Source organism: the organism of the source record quoted next, unplaced genomic scaffold (genome assembly GCF_019419815.1).
Source record: "Pyrus x bretschneideri cultivar Hongxiangsu unplaced genomic scaffold, Pyrus_bretschneideri_v1 Contig4, whole genome shotgun sequence".
NCBI lineage: Eukaryota > Viridiplantae > Streptophyta > Magnoliopsida > Rosales > Rosaceae > Pyrus > Pyrus x bretschneideri.
In genome coordinates, this window is record NW_025999723.1 from 9,238,303 (window position 1) to 9,256,603 (window position 18,301).

The window sequence follows — 18,301 nt, forward strand, 5'->3', positions numbered from 1 at the left end:
ATTCATATTGCAAGTATAAACATAGTTTCGAATCACCCCCTAGCTAAAGGGGGGTTTAGTTCCTCATAACTTTGAAATCAAAGAAACACGTAAACATTCCAACAACTCAAACTTGAATTGTATGAACGTTTAGGCACTCTTCTCTTCCATTACAAAACAAAGAAAATTGAATTTAAACATTGAAATCAAAGAAACACCTAAACATTCCAACAACTCAAACTTGAATTGTATGAACGTTTAGGCACTCTTCTCTTCCTCGTTGTTGTAGCACAAGGTCTAAGGTGAGCTTTGAGGATTATGTGAAGTGTTTTGGAGGGATGGGAAGTGGTTGGATAGTGGCTGCAATGGAGGAGAAAAACTGCACAGAAATGGAAGAGTGTATGGGGAGTGAATGAATCATAATATGGCTAGTTTAAAGGGCTAGGGTTTAAGTACATAGAATGGGCCTAAAATAGGTTGGTTTGCATGGCATAGAATGTTTGATTTGGGCTAGAGGTTTTCCATGGCTCAAAGGATTTGTTTGATTGGGCTAGGCCCTTTGTTTTATGTCCCCAAAGAGCATACAAGGCTTCAATTTCGTCCATCCTCTTTGCTCCATGATTAAGCTATCCAATCCATGCCCAAAAGTGCCCCAAATAGCCTCAAAATGCACTTTCTTGCTCCCTAAGCCCTTAGAACCTGAAAACACACAAAAGAAGCATAAAGGACTAAAATAACTAGAGAAACATAACGTAAATGCACGAGAACAAGCCATTTAAGTCGCATGAATATGCTCCTATCACTAACTGAGGGTGCACACTCCTCCACGTCTTAAGACTATACGCTATTTCGAGGGTCTAATCGGAAGTGTAGACTACACGAACACTCGGTCCGTGGCTGGTCGAGGGGCTGCTTGTTGGGACGTTGCTAGAGAGGTTTGTCGTCTACCCTTGTCTTACTTCAGGACACCTCGTCTGGTGCACGTTGCAAGAGTTGATTCACCAAGGTCGTTTGCTGCGTGAGGGCGCTTGTCAAGTCTATGACTTGTCGAGACAATTGTTGTTCGCCATTTGGGTTGGAAGAGCTTGGATGGTATGCATCTTATTAAGTAGTGCAAGTGTAATAAACCCCAGGTACGAGATTTGAGTTGGGAAATATCAAATATGAGGAGAAATGGGGTGAAAATGCCCCTGGTTCAATTATCAGTCCAAAAATCTGAAGCGGGGACAGTTGAACCGGTCTTGGACCAATTTGGGCTACTAGAAGGGCCATGAGAGTGAGCTGGATCTCGGATTGGGCTGCGAGAGTGGGTCGGGCCACTAGAGTAGGCTATCTAGCATGCGACGCATGTGGGTGCTAGGCCTGGGCTCAGCTCGAGAGCGTTCTGGGCTTGCAAGTGCTGGGTCGGTTCTCCTACCGCAACTACTTGGTTTTGGGCTTGCTTAAGTTGGGTCGTGCTAGGCTCTCTTGTGGCGCAGGCTTGGGCTTATTGTTACAAGGTGATGTGGGCCTGGGCTTGTGGTTGCAAGGTGACTCCTTCACCATGGGCTTGGGCTTCGCCAAAGGCAGCTACCGTGGTGGCTACCAAGGTGGTGCCTCTAGGGGTGATGTCGTTCCCCTCGTCGTTGCGTTGAGCCTCGTGGATTGTTGTGGTCCAAATCCTTGAACGTAGGAAGTTCCGTTCGTTGTGGTTTCTGAATTTCTACTCATTGTACTTTTCTTTTACGTTTATTTAAAGAATTTTATAAAAAATTCTAAGAATAAGAACGTATGAAAAGTCTACAAATGAACAAGAAATGAGAAACTTTGAATGTGAGAGTCTTCTTCGAGCATGTGAATCAAGACTCTCAATGAAAGCACCAATTTGTGGATGCAAATTTCTGTCATCTTCTCATTTGACGAAAATGCACCTACAAAATAATAACACCTAAGATTACGGCCAAAAGCCTCATGCGCCCACGATGAATGGGGGGAGCTTTGGCCGAAGAATCTTTGATGCCAAAGTTAAAATTTGAAAGAGAATGTGTTTGGGAATTTTTGGTAGAGAATGATTAGCATTTTAGTGGGAGAATATAGCTATTTATAGGGGAGTGACCGGCCCTATTCGGAGAATAGGGGTTGGCCACATATGGTCAAATTATGAGTAAAATTGGAAGATATTATGTGAAATAATATCTTCCAATTAATCTTGGCACTTAATCCTAAATTGAATAGGAAAATTGGGAGTTACCTTTTGCGTGAAAATTTGATGAGAAGTGATGAGAGGGATTTGAATAAATACCATTTTGATCACCTTTGACTCTTCCTTGATTGAGCCGTTATTGTCCGTTGCATGCGCGTGGGAATCCCGGTGTGCTTAGAGAGTAATTTTGTCCTTTTCACCCAAAAGTATACGTGTCACCTCCATAATTTTCTTGATTAGTTTTTGCTCCACACAGTTGATCAGTTTTTGCCTGCTCCCATTGCTGCTGAAGCTATCCAGTACTGTGTGTAAGTATTTGCATCTAAACACAATATCAAACCACTTACATGAGGATCGTAGCTCGCGTGAATAAGAGTATTTACCACTATAGCCGAGTTCCTGTATTTCGTTACCCCTCCCCAAATATTGCTCGCATATAAAAAATAAAATAAAACATCCAATCCCGTCGAATAACAAAACAAGCATCAAAAGAACACCACATTTCACTCCCCTAACTTGTAATTTGGTTGGTGCAGGGTCCTTTATGCAGAGTGCATAATCCTCACCTTAAGGCGATAAAGTTACAAACCGGCTACAATAGTTACAATAAGTCATTTTACCAATCAAATCTTCATGTTTTTTACTTTTTTCTATTTCGGATTACGGTTAACCTTGTTCGGTTGATTAATCAAATCACTAGAGAATGTTTATTATACATCATGTGTTTAAAAGTTTGATTGTATTCACTTTTCTTTCCCTAGTAATCTACTTCAATCCTGAAGGGATTTGTAGTTCAGCTGCGGCATTCTCTCTTGCATCATAGGTCCCGATTTTGATTCTCCTCTTCTGGTTTGAAGTTCACCATTCTAATTTACAATGGTGTTTTATTATCAATTTAGATATGAGAGGAAATGTCGACTTGCTTTATAAAAATGCGTCTCGACTGGTTACATCAATTATTTAGGGGATTAGCATATTTGAAAACAAACATACACAAATAAAGCAATAAAAATCCAATATATAAGGACCATAAAAAGATTATAGGCATCTTCACCGTTATCAATTGATTTTGTATCTGAAGTTCACTTTCTAACATCGTTGAGGCAACAAGTAGTGTTGCAAACATCAATCCCTCAATGACATTATTTGGCCTTAATAACACTTTTTCATAAACCTTCGATAAATTACTATATGTAAATAGAATTAGATACGATCGAGATATATCTCTGTTTATACTCAAATTTTTCTCGTCTAAGAGGACATAAAAAATCAACCCTTCTCTGGTATAGTTGGTGGTCGACAACCTCTTCAAGCACACAACTAAAGATGGAAATACATCACTCTTATGGAAACAGTACCACGATTGACCAACCAATTAAATTTAAAATGATGTAAAAACAACTAAAACCTCCAAATTTATGGTCATTTCCATGTGTTGAACTCTCTAGTGATAGATAATAGATAGTACTAAACCATAAACACAAAATAACATGTACCAAATCATGGATAGTAATGCCAAAGTAATGGGATTATATTATTATATGACAGAGATTGATGTTGAGTAGTTAGTTGAGATTGCCCAAATAATCCAATCTGAAATTGTATTATCCACTGAGATCCACCTATTTTGTACGTGGTATGATAGATTGAAATTCTCTTTATGTTTGACTTAATCAGTTCTTCCTTTTTATTATTTAAATAACTGCAACGGTTGGGAAAGGAGGGGTTCAAAGTCCAAACACATGATCTCAAAGGGGGGCGGAAAATTTAATTAAGGCATTTAAAAAAATTTATTCTCTTTTTTGTTTTGCGACAAATTAAGATAGTTTTACTACTTTATCTACGTTTGATGCAGGTCTTGATCCGTTGCTTTTTCTCAAGAAATGCTAGGAAAATCACATTTTTGTATGATTTGATGTGGTTAGTGATGTTTACCTATCACATCAATTATGAATTTATCTCATCAAATATTAGTTGTATGCATCACATGCCACATAAGATGGTACACTAATGTGGTACATATACGTGGTCTCACTAAAAAAAATTAGATAAAGAAAGGGGGAGGGTGTGGAGCCAAAAATAATTCCAAAAATCATGGAGCTAACACGTGAATTATTTCCCAAGAAAGACAAAACTGTCCCTTCTAAATGAGCAGGGAGCAGCCTCATTCACCACGCACAGCTGAGGTAGAGCAGGCAGAGATCAACGATTGCCCAAGGCACCCTTGCCCGTATGAAAATTCAAAGGTATTTATGATAGAATTATCCCTCATTCTTATCATAAATACATTCCTAATCAAGGAAGACCTCTTTCAAGTAAGTTATCCTAATCTCATTTAGGATATTTACCTAATTATTCTAAGATATTTATTTACACAAATTAACACACTCCGACCCGGAATGTCCACTAGGATTCCGAATTAAGTTGTGCTGGCCGACACCTGGAAGATGATGAAGCCATAAAGTGTACTGATCTGGAAAATGTCAATAAATTTAAATCTAAAAGTACCTAAAGACAAGAGTGCGTTGTGAGTGGGAATGAACCTATTTCACATACGACATCAGAGCATAAGTAAAGTATAATAGTGTGGGTAAGGATCATACCCTCAGAGGTAGCCACCTATATTGAGATTTGCCAAAAATCCTTGTCGATACGAACCTTTAGCAGCTAAAACCTGGAGGGGGGCAAAAATAAGGGTAAGTGGGCCTGAAAATAAAGTTTTTAATAAAAACCTTTTGAAAACGTTATAACCCCTCGCCGTAAAACTCGTATAATTTTCTAGAAAATAATAATGCATACATATATAGAAATCATGCTCGAGAGTAGTGAAAACCAAGTATATACCATGTCAAGTATCTCAGCAATAAAATAAGTAAGCCAGGTGAAATAAATCAATGTAAAATGATATGCCAGCCAGAGTCACCTAACGTGACCTGTACGACTGAACCTATAGCTCATTAACCAATTCTTGCACACGAGTTGGAACCATTTAATGTGGTCTGTACGACATGGCTGGGTGTAAATAAGTATGCTCAAGTGCTACGATCACATGAAGGCTGTGCGAATAATCGTGGGTCACCTACGAGTTGAAACCACCTAATGTGGTTTGTATGACAGGGCTGTGCACCAAACTTGGATCCAAGGTGAGCGTGTGGTGTGGAAGGTGAACATCACGTGAAGGACTGTGCCCTGGCCACGAGTAGGAGTACTAACATCGGGGTGCAAGATAATGAGCTTTACATGCCTCTACGTATAACCATAGCCAATGCAACCACTAACATCATACAGTACTCACCTGAAACTTACCTGGCCTCCGCAGCGTCATGCAATAATATGCATATACATACCAATGAATATAATAAAATGAAATGCAAGCATGACATGGCATTTAAAAGAATACGCTTGTTTCAAAACAGTTTTTGGGAAAATGTAAAGCACATATACGTGTGTGTGTGTGTGTGTGTAGAAAACCAAAAGCCCACTCACCTGGAGTCCACGCTACAACTCCCTAGCACAAACATCAAGGCGTCACGAACGATCGGTGCCTAGAACAATTATCAAATCATGTCTTAGAATTCTTATCAATAGAACATATAACTTACATATCCTATTCGGGAAGATCCGTACGTCGGATTCCTGATTCGTAAGTTTCTAATATCCTCAAATATTACATATTATAACGTTCAAAGTTTGGTGGCGATCCAACGGTTGGATCGTCAATTGCTAAAATAATCAAGCAGCGGACCTTAATGGAACTACGTTAAAATGACGGAAATTCGTCAATCGGACTTCGCCAATGGAATCAGGGTATTCAAATTTAGCCTAGGAAGTTCAGAGGATGTCTCGGCCCATAAGTCACCGCACGCGCCGCCGCAGGTGCCGGTCGACCGCCCCGACTCGTCGGAAAATTCAACTATTTCTAAAAATTCTCAATCTTCACATAAATGAATATCTTAGTGAATATATCAACTTTCATGCCTATGACTAAAGCCAATTTGGCTGGAAAATGTCCCAATTTCACGAAAACCCGTCGGAAACCCTATAAGGGTGATTCTTGGTTCGGCCTCCAAAATCACTCCAATGCCTTAACAAATCCCTGGGCTTCGTTCTTGAACTCAAGAAGAGTCTAATGGTGGTGGTGGTTGATGGGATTTGCTTCAGAAATGGCGGATCGCTACCACGTAACCCTCAGCGCACCCAATGCCGTTCTTCACCAAATTGGATGAAAACACATCGAATCTTAAGTTTAAAAGGAAGAATGAGGGTCGTGGAGTTGATTATAAGAGGAGTGTTGGTGTAATTCGTCGAATTTTGGCCGAAATCTCCATGGAGAATGGTGAAGAAGACCTGGTCTAGCATTGGGTCAAAAACCGGGTCGTGTGGGATCCGGATTGGCTACATCCTTCCTCTCTCATTTCCTCTCCTTTCCTTATTCTCTCATTGGCCAGCCTCTTCTCTTCTTCTTTCTGATTGGGCGTCTCGCCCCTCATTTGTCTCATTTATCTCTCTCCAAACCGTCAATTTCCTCTTTCTTTAAATATGGGCCACACATGTGGCTATCCAGATTTTGCTCCAAAAATCTGAAGCTTTCTAGAAGATAACCATTTTGCGTCCGTAACGACGAGTACTATGAGGATACACCAAGAAAATGAATCTTACTGTGAACACGAAAGTTTCTTTGAAACAAGAAACCAGAATAACGTGTACAAAATAATATTTTTTGTGTTTATGATTTTGGGGTTACGATCTCTCTCAAATTTGGTTCTCTGATTCTATCTTTGTAGGGTGTAGGTTTGTGGATGAGTTGTTGATCCAAAGGGCCGTCGGGGCTTGATCTAAGGATGAACAGTTGATGAACGGATCTTCAAGGGGCGTTGGGCTTGATCTTGAAGAATGGGTGTATGGATTTCTTCAAGGGGCTTTTGGGCTTGATCTTGAAGGTTGACGGATGAGCAGATCTTCAAGGGCTTTTGGGCTTAGTCTTGAAGAACGATTGGATGTGTGGATTTGTTTGTGCTGTTGATCCAAGGGGCCGTTGGGGCTTGATCTTAGGATGAACGATGAACGATGAACACTTTCTTCAAGGGCCGTCGGGGCTTGATCTTGAATAATGGTTGTGTGGATTTCTTCAAGGGCTTTTGGGCTTGATCTTGAAGGTTGATGGATGAGCGGATCTTCAAGGGCTTTTGGGCTTAATCTTGAAGAACGATTGGATGTGTGGATTTGTTGAGGTTGTTGATCCAAAGGGCCGTTGGGGGCTTATGCTTAGGATGAACGGATGAACACTTTCTTCAAGGGCCGTCGGGGCTTGATCTTGAAAGAGGATTTAACGAAGAACGAAGAGAGCTTTCTTGATTCTTCGGAATTCTTGGGAATTTGGATGGTTGGAAGCTTTGGAGTTTCAAAGCTTCAAGGATTTGGGGAATTCTCTTCTAATTTCCCACTTAACACCATTTTAAACTTGAAATGTGTATGCTTTGTCATTGCCCAAATGAGAAAAACTTGCTTTGATCCGTAATGGATTGAAGTGTGCTTGCCTTGTCATTGCCCAACATGAGAAGAAAAACTTGTTTTGATCCTCAATGGATTGAAATGTACTTGCCTTGTCATTGCCCAAAATGAGAAGAAAAACTTGTTTAATCCTTCAAGGGTATTTCTTCCTATTTTGTTGAGTCACACGCCATGTGTACAATTTATACAACACGTGGCGTATGCCATGTATGCCTTGACACGTCAAAACTTTAATGCATTGGTGAACATTTGTTTTACTGAAATTTCGATGTCTACACTTACATAACTTGACAAGGTGGTCAACAAAAGTCAATGCATTTGCCTTGAAGGGCATTTTTGAAATTTCACATTATAAAACATTAATAATTGGGGACGGGTTGTTACAATCTACCTCCTTAAGAAAATTCCATCCCCAAAATTTAAAAATAACTTGTTATAAATAAGATACTTGAAAACAGGGAGGAACATATTTATATAAACATAAGAAAGAAATCAAGTTAGAGCGGTTGCATAAAAGAGAATGCCATTCCGTCGCGATCGTATTGCAATTATTCCTCTTTCATGCCTCCAAGCTCATACCTTCTTCCTTCCTCAATAACATAATAGTATAATACTCGTATAACCCATAAGGTTGAAAATACCAATTATTATGTAGTAACATAAGGTAAAAAAAATAGATACATGTATAATAAGATAGCGATAAGAAATAGATATATAGAAACGTACAATTAAAATACTTGGATGGAGTTGAAGATTGAAAATGAAAGTGATTCACCCAAAATTTGTAATGGCAAAAATAAAGTAATTTAAAAATATTTGCACGGAAAATCAAAACCCAAAATGAAAATGGACCTAGCCAAGCATTTGTCGTGTCACGAACTTCGAGGATGAGTCTGAACCATAGCTAACTAATAAGTGTTGCCGTAGATGAGCCGTCTTGCCCACTTGCTTAGTGAACCCAACGATTAAGCCATCAATATTACAGTCTACAGCCTGTAATGCCGATCACCCATTGTTGTCTCAATAAGCTAGTGAGAAGTTCCTGAGGATGCCAACATATCATTTTACTCCATATGTGCAAATATGCCTAGATCTTCCGATTCATGCCTTGATCGCGATACTGTACTATCCTAGAGCGCACCAAACCAGCTGCTAGAAATGTTTTGACGTTCACATTCCCACAACAATAAGACCCTGTAGTGAAATAGGGGAAATATACGTAGAGACAAACACATATGGCGAAAAGCATCATTCGTGACTAATCACTAGAGTTGCTTTCCAAATCAAAACATATAAGATCTGCAAATTTAAATTAGAGAAACCATATCTCTGACGACATTTTTCGAATGACAATTGCAGTTCCGAGCCACACTTGAAAATTAACGTCACAACCACCAAGCTCAAAACCTATGTTCATACCTTCACCAATATCATGTTGAATTACTACTCAATCCTCAAAGCGGCTTGGAATTCTTTTTGGTAAATCTGGTAAACTCGCAAAAAGATTATACTCCAATGGTTCATGCTAGCATCGATATGAAACTGAAGCACACATTTTTCGAGTCGACCTATCGTGAATTCCTCAATGATTGAGCGAGAAACTATGTCGAGAAGGCTAAAAGAATACTCAAGAATTTGAGGGTCAAAACAAGTCCATGAAATCTAGAGTACAAGATATCTGGATTGAATATACAATTTTGATGTTTGAACACGTGTAAATATTTAACTTAATCGTGCGCTAGCAACGAAAAGGTTGGAATATAACTCAACTTGAACAATAGTTTAAGGAGGGTTGACGGATGGAAACTTAGATTTTTCCTTGACTTAAAATTCACAATAGTTGTTACAACAATAGCTCTAGGAATAATAAATCACCAATGGTGACGATTTGCTCGATAGAATGTTGATTGGGTGGTTTAAGGACTGATGGTCTAAACTGAAAGTTTCGACGTCTAAGTGGTCCTCCTGGACAGTCTATCAACATCAGAAATGATATGGGGAACAGACAAGTGACCCAAAATCAACTAAATACCTTTAATACCAGGAGATGAAACTAAGGGTACGAACAGAGCTGATGCGGACTAAAACATCAAAGAGTCGGAAAATTTCAAAAATAATGAATTATGCCAAAAGACTAAATGTGGTTGTCTTAGGCCAAAAGTAGAAAGATCGAATTTAAGAATGAGCTAACAAGGTTTCTTGATGATCGAAAAGTAACTTCACAAAAGTATTAGAGCTATCAGGGACCAAAAGTGATTTTCCCAAGATGTTTTTTCGTCGAGTGCTACCACTTTAGCACCACCATCACATGAGACATTTCTAGAGTCTTAGCAAAAGTAGACTTCGTAGGAATTCTAATAGGTGGTATTCTAACAAATATTGCTAAGGAATCAAAACTATTTCGGATATCCAATCTCGAAAGGTTGAACACTGATGGCTGGAGGATAAGGATAGAATTGGTTGGTAAAGTCTCCAATGATACACAATTACCAATACCTTAGCCTTGCTTTAGGCCATCAACTTGCCTCAAATCTACATCTTTCCTAGGCAGGGAATTTCTTCGCTTTAAGTCTAAAGGTATTTGCCAAAGTGCACTTCTAAGACGTCGACAAGTCAACAAAACTACCTAAAACTTAGGAAAAGCTAACACATTTTTTTGTATTCAACGAGGTGGCAAGATTCGACATTTAGGTTCAAGAACCAAGAATGCTTTCATCACACCTGTGATGAATGCAATACTACCCAACTTATGCTCTGATACCAAACTGACACACCCCGACCCAGAATGTCCATTAGACCTTAGAATCGAGTTATGCTGGCCGACACCTGAAAGGTGATGAAGCCATAAAGTGTAGTGATTTGGAAAATGTGAATAAATTTAAACCTAAAAGTACCTAAAGACAAGAGTGCGTTGTGAGCGGGAATGAACCCATTTCACACGCGACGTCAGAGCATAAGTAAAGTACAGTAGTGTGGGTAAGGATCATACCCTCAGAGGTAGCCACCTATATTGAGATTTGCCAAGAATCCTCGTCGATACGAACCTTCAGCAGCTAAAACCTGGAGGGGCGCAAAAACAAGGGTGAGTGGACCTGAAAATAAAGTTTTTAATAAAAACCTTTTGAAAACGTTATAACCCCTCACCGTAAAACCCGTATAATTTTCTAGAAAATAATAATGCATACATGTATAGAAATCATGCTCGAGAGTAGTGAAAACTGAGTATATGCCATATCAAGTATCTCAGCAATAAAATAAGTAAGCCCGGTGAAATAAATCAATGTAAAATGATATGCCAGTCGGAGTCACCTAACGTGACCTGTACGGTTGAAACTATAACTCCAAATTGCGCTCTATTTGCGCCCATGCATCCGTAACGACGAGTACTATGAGGATACACCAAGAAAATGAATCTTACATAACTCGACAAGGCGGTCAACAAAAGTTAATGCATTTGCCTTGAATGGCATTTTCGAAATTTCACATTATAAAACCGTAATAATTAGGGACGGGTCGTTACACAAATATCTTAGAATATTCTCACCCAAATTCCACCTTAGGGCCAGCCATCTCTAAACCCTAGAGAGCCGGCCCATCTCCTCCCTTTCTCATATAAATACTTCGTTTATCTCCAAAATTCAGAGAAGCTTGAGTTACCCCTAAAGAGGCTTTTTGCTTCCTACAAACACTCAAACATATTCTTCCCAGAATTCTAACATTAGCATTAGAGATTCTTCGGCCAAAGGCCCCTCTCATTCATCGTGGGCGTATGATGCTTTTGGCCTTAATCTTAGGTGTTATTATTTTGCAGGTGCAGATTCGTCAATCAAGGAAAGGCAGAAAGTTGCATCCATAAATTTGCGCTTTCATTGAGACTCTGATTCAAAGACTCGAAGAAGACTCTCTCTTTCAACTTCCTTCGTTTGTAGATCCATGACTACGATGGTAGGAAATTCAGAAACTATAACCAATGAGACCCTCTACGTTGAAGGACATAGACTAACTGATGGAGATCTCGATGTGATTTAACGTCGTCGCTCATCAAGGCTCACCACGGCAAGGATTAGACCTTTGTCACCACGAGGCACCATGGTTATACCAATAGCTGCTGCCGCTGCTGTAGTGGCTCACAGGGTAGCCTTCGCTCATCACAATGAAACCCTAGGGTAAGAGGCCCATGGTGCTAGTAGCTAGCAATCCCAAGCTCAGGCAGCTGCTTGCCCTCGTCAGCAACCTTTGGCGCTTACCACTTTCACATGGACGCGAGCTGCTTAGACAGAGGCAGCCCAAGCTACCCCAACTAAGGCAGCCAACGCCCATACGCCCAACCTACTCCTATAGCCCTCCAAATGGTCCAGCATGGTCCCAAACCAGTTCAACCAACCCAAATCCATATCCCAAGGCTGACGGTTGAACCAAGCATATTTTCACCCCACCTTATTGCAGATCTAACCCATTTTGGCTCAAGCTTTGCACCTAGAATCCATTACACTTCCATAACTCAAGCAGACGTCTACCGTCCCAGCTCTTCTACTCTAAATGGCGATCAATACCTATCCCGACAGGTAGCCGAACTCACAAGCGCCCATGCGCATCAAACTACCTTAGTGAGTCAGCTCTTGCAGCGCATCAAGATGCAGCGTGCCCCAAACGAGGTGTCCCGAAGTAGGACAAAGACATGTGATGACCTTTTTTTCCTACAGCGTCTCAGCCAGCAACCTCTCGACCAGCCACAAATTGAGTGTTCTGGCAGTATACACTCCCGTCTGACCCCTGAGATAACATAGACTCTCGTCTTAGAGAGCGGAGGAGTGTGTACTATCGGTTAGGCCCTCAGACAAGAATACATTCACGGTTGGGGCCACACTCCAATAATCAACATGGACAACCTTCTAGGCGAAGTGTTCATACGCGGCTAGGCCCACAAGGAGCATCCTCAACCTTACATTGGAGTAGGCAACACGGTGGATGAGGAGAAGCAGTCTCACAATCTGGCTCAAGTTCAACTGGAAACCTACGAATAATTCGCTTGTCTGCCAAGAATGTGCTACTTGCACAACAACTGTGCCATAGACGAGTTGAACATAAGGAAAAGTATCTGATACCAGCAGGTTATAACCGGTGGTAGCTAGAAGCCACGTAGCCCTAACAGAGGCAAATTCAGGAAAAAGTATAAAGGCTCCTGACTGAGCGATTGGGCGTATTCCAGTGCACCGAGACCACAGACGAAGCTATTTGTAGAGACGTGGCTCATATGGGCAGATCATCTTTCACTGTTGAGATCAAGCAGATAGAGCCTCGCGTAAGTTCAATACACCACATTTCACTTTATTCAAGGGAAATAGAGACGCAGAAAGGCACTTGAAGCACTACCACAGAACAATGATCCTCTACAGGGCCAACTACGCCTTAATGTGCAAGATATTCTCCATTAAATCCATCTAGAGTTTCAATGAGCTTTTCGTAGTTTTCACTAAGGAGTACTCATCCTACCGCTCGATCAAGAAGAAGTCTGATCATCTCTTCAACATCAAGAAAAATTTAAGGGAGTCGCTCCGTGACTATGTCAAGAGGTTCAAAGTGGAGAAGGTGAAGATAGTCAGTTGCAACGACTCGATCGCCAGCACAGCCTTCCAAAAGGAACTTCTAGCAGATCATCTCTTATTCGAAAAATTGATCATGAAAGAATACCTAACCCTAGCAGACTCATTTGCTCTGGCAGAGAAGCATATGCTTTGGGACGAGGCTTGACGAGCAATCAAGGTACCTGAGCAGCCTCAGAGAGAGTCTAAGGTAGCCCAAAAGAACGTGGACAAGAAGCAGTCTAACGACCAAGGCAGGCAGGGGGCCAAGAGTATAGATTGATCCCTAACAAGAGGAGGTCAATCCACTAAGAACTATACCAAGTTCTCGATCCCAGTCAACCAGAACATCCGTGACCTCAAAAGTGAACCTTGTTTCAAGCTGTCAAGATAATCTAGATGAGACACCTTCAACCTGGATCACACCAAGTACTGCGCGTTCCACTAAGGTCCTGGTCACACGACCAACACTTGCTATACCTGGAGGGATTACCTAGAGAAGTTGGTGCAGGAGGGAAAATGCGACAAATACATGGACAAGCCATTTGTGTAGCCTAGGAGGAACGTGGACGCAGACGATGAGCTGCCTACTAATACCATCAGAATCAATGACATCTTCGTTGAGTTTAAATACTTGGGGGGCCACAAACAACTCCAAGAAGAGGAAGATCTAACAGGCTATAACGATCTTCCAGGTTCAAGCAGCAGACGCCAAACTTGGACCAATCGTTTGTTTCACTGAGCATGATGCTGAAGGAGTTAACTTTCGGCACAATGATACTCTAGTAATGTCCGTTCAACTGGCACACGCTATAGTCGACATAGTGATGGTGGGCAATGACAACATAGTAAATTTACTTCAGCTATTCGTCATTCAGAAGATGGACCTGAAAAACACGATAGTACGCCGAGTTGAGGTACGTACCGGATTAAACAGATACACTTTAACTTTTATTGGCAACATAACACTTGATGTGAGAACACCACTAAAAGTCTCAAAGTAAACATTCATTATAATCAGTGACTTGTCTCTTTATAACGGGATTCTTGGAAGGCCCTGACTAGTGAAACTGGGCACCGTAACCTCCGTCGAGTACCAGAAAATCTGATTCAGCATCATAGGATAAGGAGTCGAAGAGATTAAGTCTGACCAGACTACATCCTGATGATGCACAGTGCAAATACTGAAGGAGTCAAAGAAGAACTCATTCACTCCCGTAGGAGCTACCGAGGTTGAGAAGGACAAGCCTACTACCAAATAGTAGCCACAACAGATGAATCAAAATGATGATGTTCAGAAGGACACACCGACAGAAGAAAAAAGATGGAAGCCAGAAGAGGATGCTGATTACATCATTCTTTATCCCGAGCATCTGAATAAAATGGCTAGAATCGACTAACGACTAAGCCCAACTGCGCTCAACCGTTTCATTTCGCGCTCAACAAATCGATGTAAGCCATTTTTCAAGGCCATCAAGAAAGCACAAAGAAACTAGTGGGACGGTGAGTGCGGGAAATCATTTCAGGACTTGAACAGATATTTGACATCCCATCCCTACTATCCAAACGGAGGCAGCCGAAGAATTATACATCTATCTGGCAATCTCATATGTAACAGTAAGCTCTGCCTTCATACGAGAAGAGCTAGGGGCCCAACTACCAGTATTCTACACTTTTAAAGCTCTCTTATGCGGAAACAAGATACCCGATGATCGAAAAGCTAATTTTGGCTCTAATTGTTGTAGTTTAGAAGTTCGATCGTCATTTTGACTCAGTATCACCTACGATCTATCTTACAAACCGGTACCAGCACTACCTGCCCACTGACGAGTCATTGGCCATTCATACAATTGGCAATCAACTTAGTAGGGCCAATGCCGCCTGCTACATGGGGCAGATGCATGATGATCGTGGCAACTGACTACTTCACAAAATGGGTGGAAGTGGAGCCTATGACAACCACAACTCAAACGGACATAGAGCGCTTCATATAGAGGAACATCATTTACCGATTTGGCATCTCTCAATCCATCGTCACAGACAACGGCTCGTAATGCGTAAGCAAAGATTTGGCGAAGTTCTTCAAAAAATATGGCATCAAGTAGCACATGTCCACGCCAAGGTATCCCTAAGGCAATGGGCAGGCCAAAGCATCCAACAGGATGATTCTCAACTGCGTCAAGAAATCCCTCTCCGATAAGAAGGGAAAATTGCCAAACAAACTTCCCGAATGTCTATGGGCGTATTGCACAACCAAACAACGAGTAACCAGTGATACTTATTTCTCTTTGGCATTTGGTTCAGAAGCAATCATTCCTCCCAATGTCATCATGCCATGTATCAGTACTCTACTGCCAAGCATCGAACAAAACAGAAAGGAGATGGCCACAAATTAGATCTGGCAAATGAGAAACGCAAGAATGTCATCACCCGCATTGCAGCCTACCAGTAGCAACTTCTCTCTAGTTACAATAAAAGGGTTAAGATCCGGTAGTTCCAGCCTAGAAATCTAGTCCTAAGAAAAGCTTTCATCACTGCCCACAAAGAAGGCTCTAAAAAAATGGATCCTATCTGGGAAGGTTCGTACAAGATCAGCAGAGCAGGCGGCAATGATAGTTACACCTTTGCCACCATGAATAACAAAGAGATCGAAAAACAGTTGAATGCCTACAATTTTATAAAGTACTATGCATGATCTCTCGCTACATCAAAACCCCGAAGACTCAAGTAGCTCGACGGGCACCACCTCGCAAGCCGAAGGCTATCCAGTTGTTATGTAGTTCCTACCTTACAACTAAGTTTTCGTTTGTTTCACTCATTTTTTAATAAGGAATTCAAAAGTAATTTACAACTTGGCTCGGTTGCATGCTTACAACAATTGACCACTCCTGCACTTCAAAAGAAGATCGCACCCTTCTTAGGGACTTGTCACAGGAATTGCACCCCTTAGGGACCAAACATGCTCTCCAGTGTGAGAGGGTAAACTAATTCCTTGACACCCATATAGGTCTGCTCTCTGATGTGAGAGGATAAACTATACACTTCGAATATCCAGATGTGGATGAGTTGAGCTGCCCTGGTGTAACTAAGTGCATGATGGCTTACGCTGGGATTCCTAAAAGTTGCCATAATGGTCTTTTTCAAGGCTTACCTGACTAAAGGATTTTTGGTCTTTTAGCCTAATCTGTGGGAAGCCAGGCCTTAGAGACGGAGGAGGCACATTATGCAGTACGCCCTATGGACAGCTACCTTGGAACCCTAAAGCTGCTGCTGCTAAGTGCATTAATGTAGCCTACCGTTTCCAGAAGACTGCCTACAACTTAACCTTTGAGCAGTAAGTTGTGCTAAACTTATAACATCACACATTTTTGTGAAAGGTTAAACAGTTAGCGTGCATGTACGAAACTCTATCCACTGACGACATGCTATGCAGTCGATAAGCTTCATCTTTGCCAAAGCGCGGAATGATTGTTTAGATCTACACTAATTCCTAAAGTGGTGTGATACTTGCTATGCAACCCACGTAATTGGTTACATAAAAGGCAAAAAGTTATCTCGGATATTTGCTTACAAAATTCTATACAACTGCGTACTTTTGATACGAAAGGTTAACGAATTTCATGATCCAAAAATCTTTAGTATGTTGTGATGCAGGCCATATAGCTCAAATAATTAAAGAAAGCTAAGGTTAACAGCCAAGTGGTTACACAGACTTGTCTGCTTCTGTAACTAAGGCGTCTGGCTGCCGACCCTATGGCTAACAACTTTGCAAAAGTTCTACACCAACATCTACGTCTGCATAGTCTACGTGGGCCTGTCTGTTTATAGAAAAGCAGCACGCATGCTGCTGGTCTAAAGGTCAAAGGTTGGGCGTAAACAAAAGAAATGAAGATGAAGAAAAGCGAAGGAAGCAAGTTTATTAAATTTTCTAGCAAAATTGATAAACAAATAGCAAAGGCCAAATGAGTTCAAGCAAAGAAAAAAGCAATAAAGAAAACAAAGAAAATCCTAAAGGCTACCTAGAAGTCTACTCTTCAGCAACTTGGACATCCCACGACTACTCGGTCGTCACACCTTCAACAGCCGCAACACTCTCAACAATGGTATCATCCAATGTTTTACCCCGGCTACCCCAACCTGGGCACCAACTTCTCCGATTACTTCTCCAATGGAAGCCTCAAAAGTAAAGGCAAACAAGTCTTCCGTAGAAATAGAGAAGGTCTCGAAGTCTTTCCCAACAAACTCAAAGTCAGACGGTCTACCAAAGAGATGACCTACGTAACCCAGCTTGTAGAAATCAGCCTGACTTTGAATAAGTGAAGCCTTTAGCCCATCTTTCTCGCCCTTCAGCTGCTTATTCTCCTCGAACAGACCAACATGGATGCGCCATAGCTCATCCATTTCCTTCTTTAGACTTTCGTTGATCTCCAATGCACAATAGGGTTCCAACACTTTGAGTTCAAACCTATTGACGATCTTCTTGAAATGGATCACTTGATTATAAGCAGCAATCAACTTTTCATCCTTTGCGTAAGCAATGGAACAAAGCTAGAAATGGCACGCTTAAGATCTTGAATATGAGGTATGTAACATCCAATCTCTTTCTCTGCACTTTCATACTTAACTTGGATCATGTCAAGCCTAGTCTTCAAGTCAACGATCTCTTGGCGAACGATCTGAAGATGCAGAGAAGTGGGGCAGAGATATTAGACCACTTCAAAGTGCGAGCTTAGACTCCAACCTCTTGATTTTCTCAGCAGAGGAATAAGCTTTAACTGCCATATTCTTTGTTATTTCCTTGGCAGCCTTGGTATTCTCTTGATCAAGGAACATAAACTTGGCTGCCAGAATCGCTGTTTTCTGTACCATAGCAAGCAAGGCAGTCATTTTATATAGGGTTGTATGCTTCGAAAATGAACTTGGGCAAACAACCCCTCTAATGCCATCAACAAGCTTAGCACACACATCCATGTTTTCAAGCAGATCTGGTTTTAAGAGCGCACGAATCTCAACAGCCTCCCCATAAACAGGTTTTGTAGATTTCTCA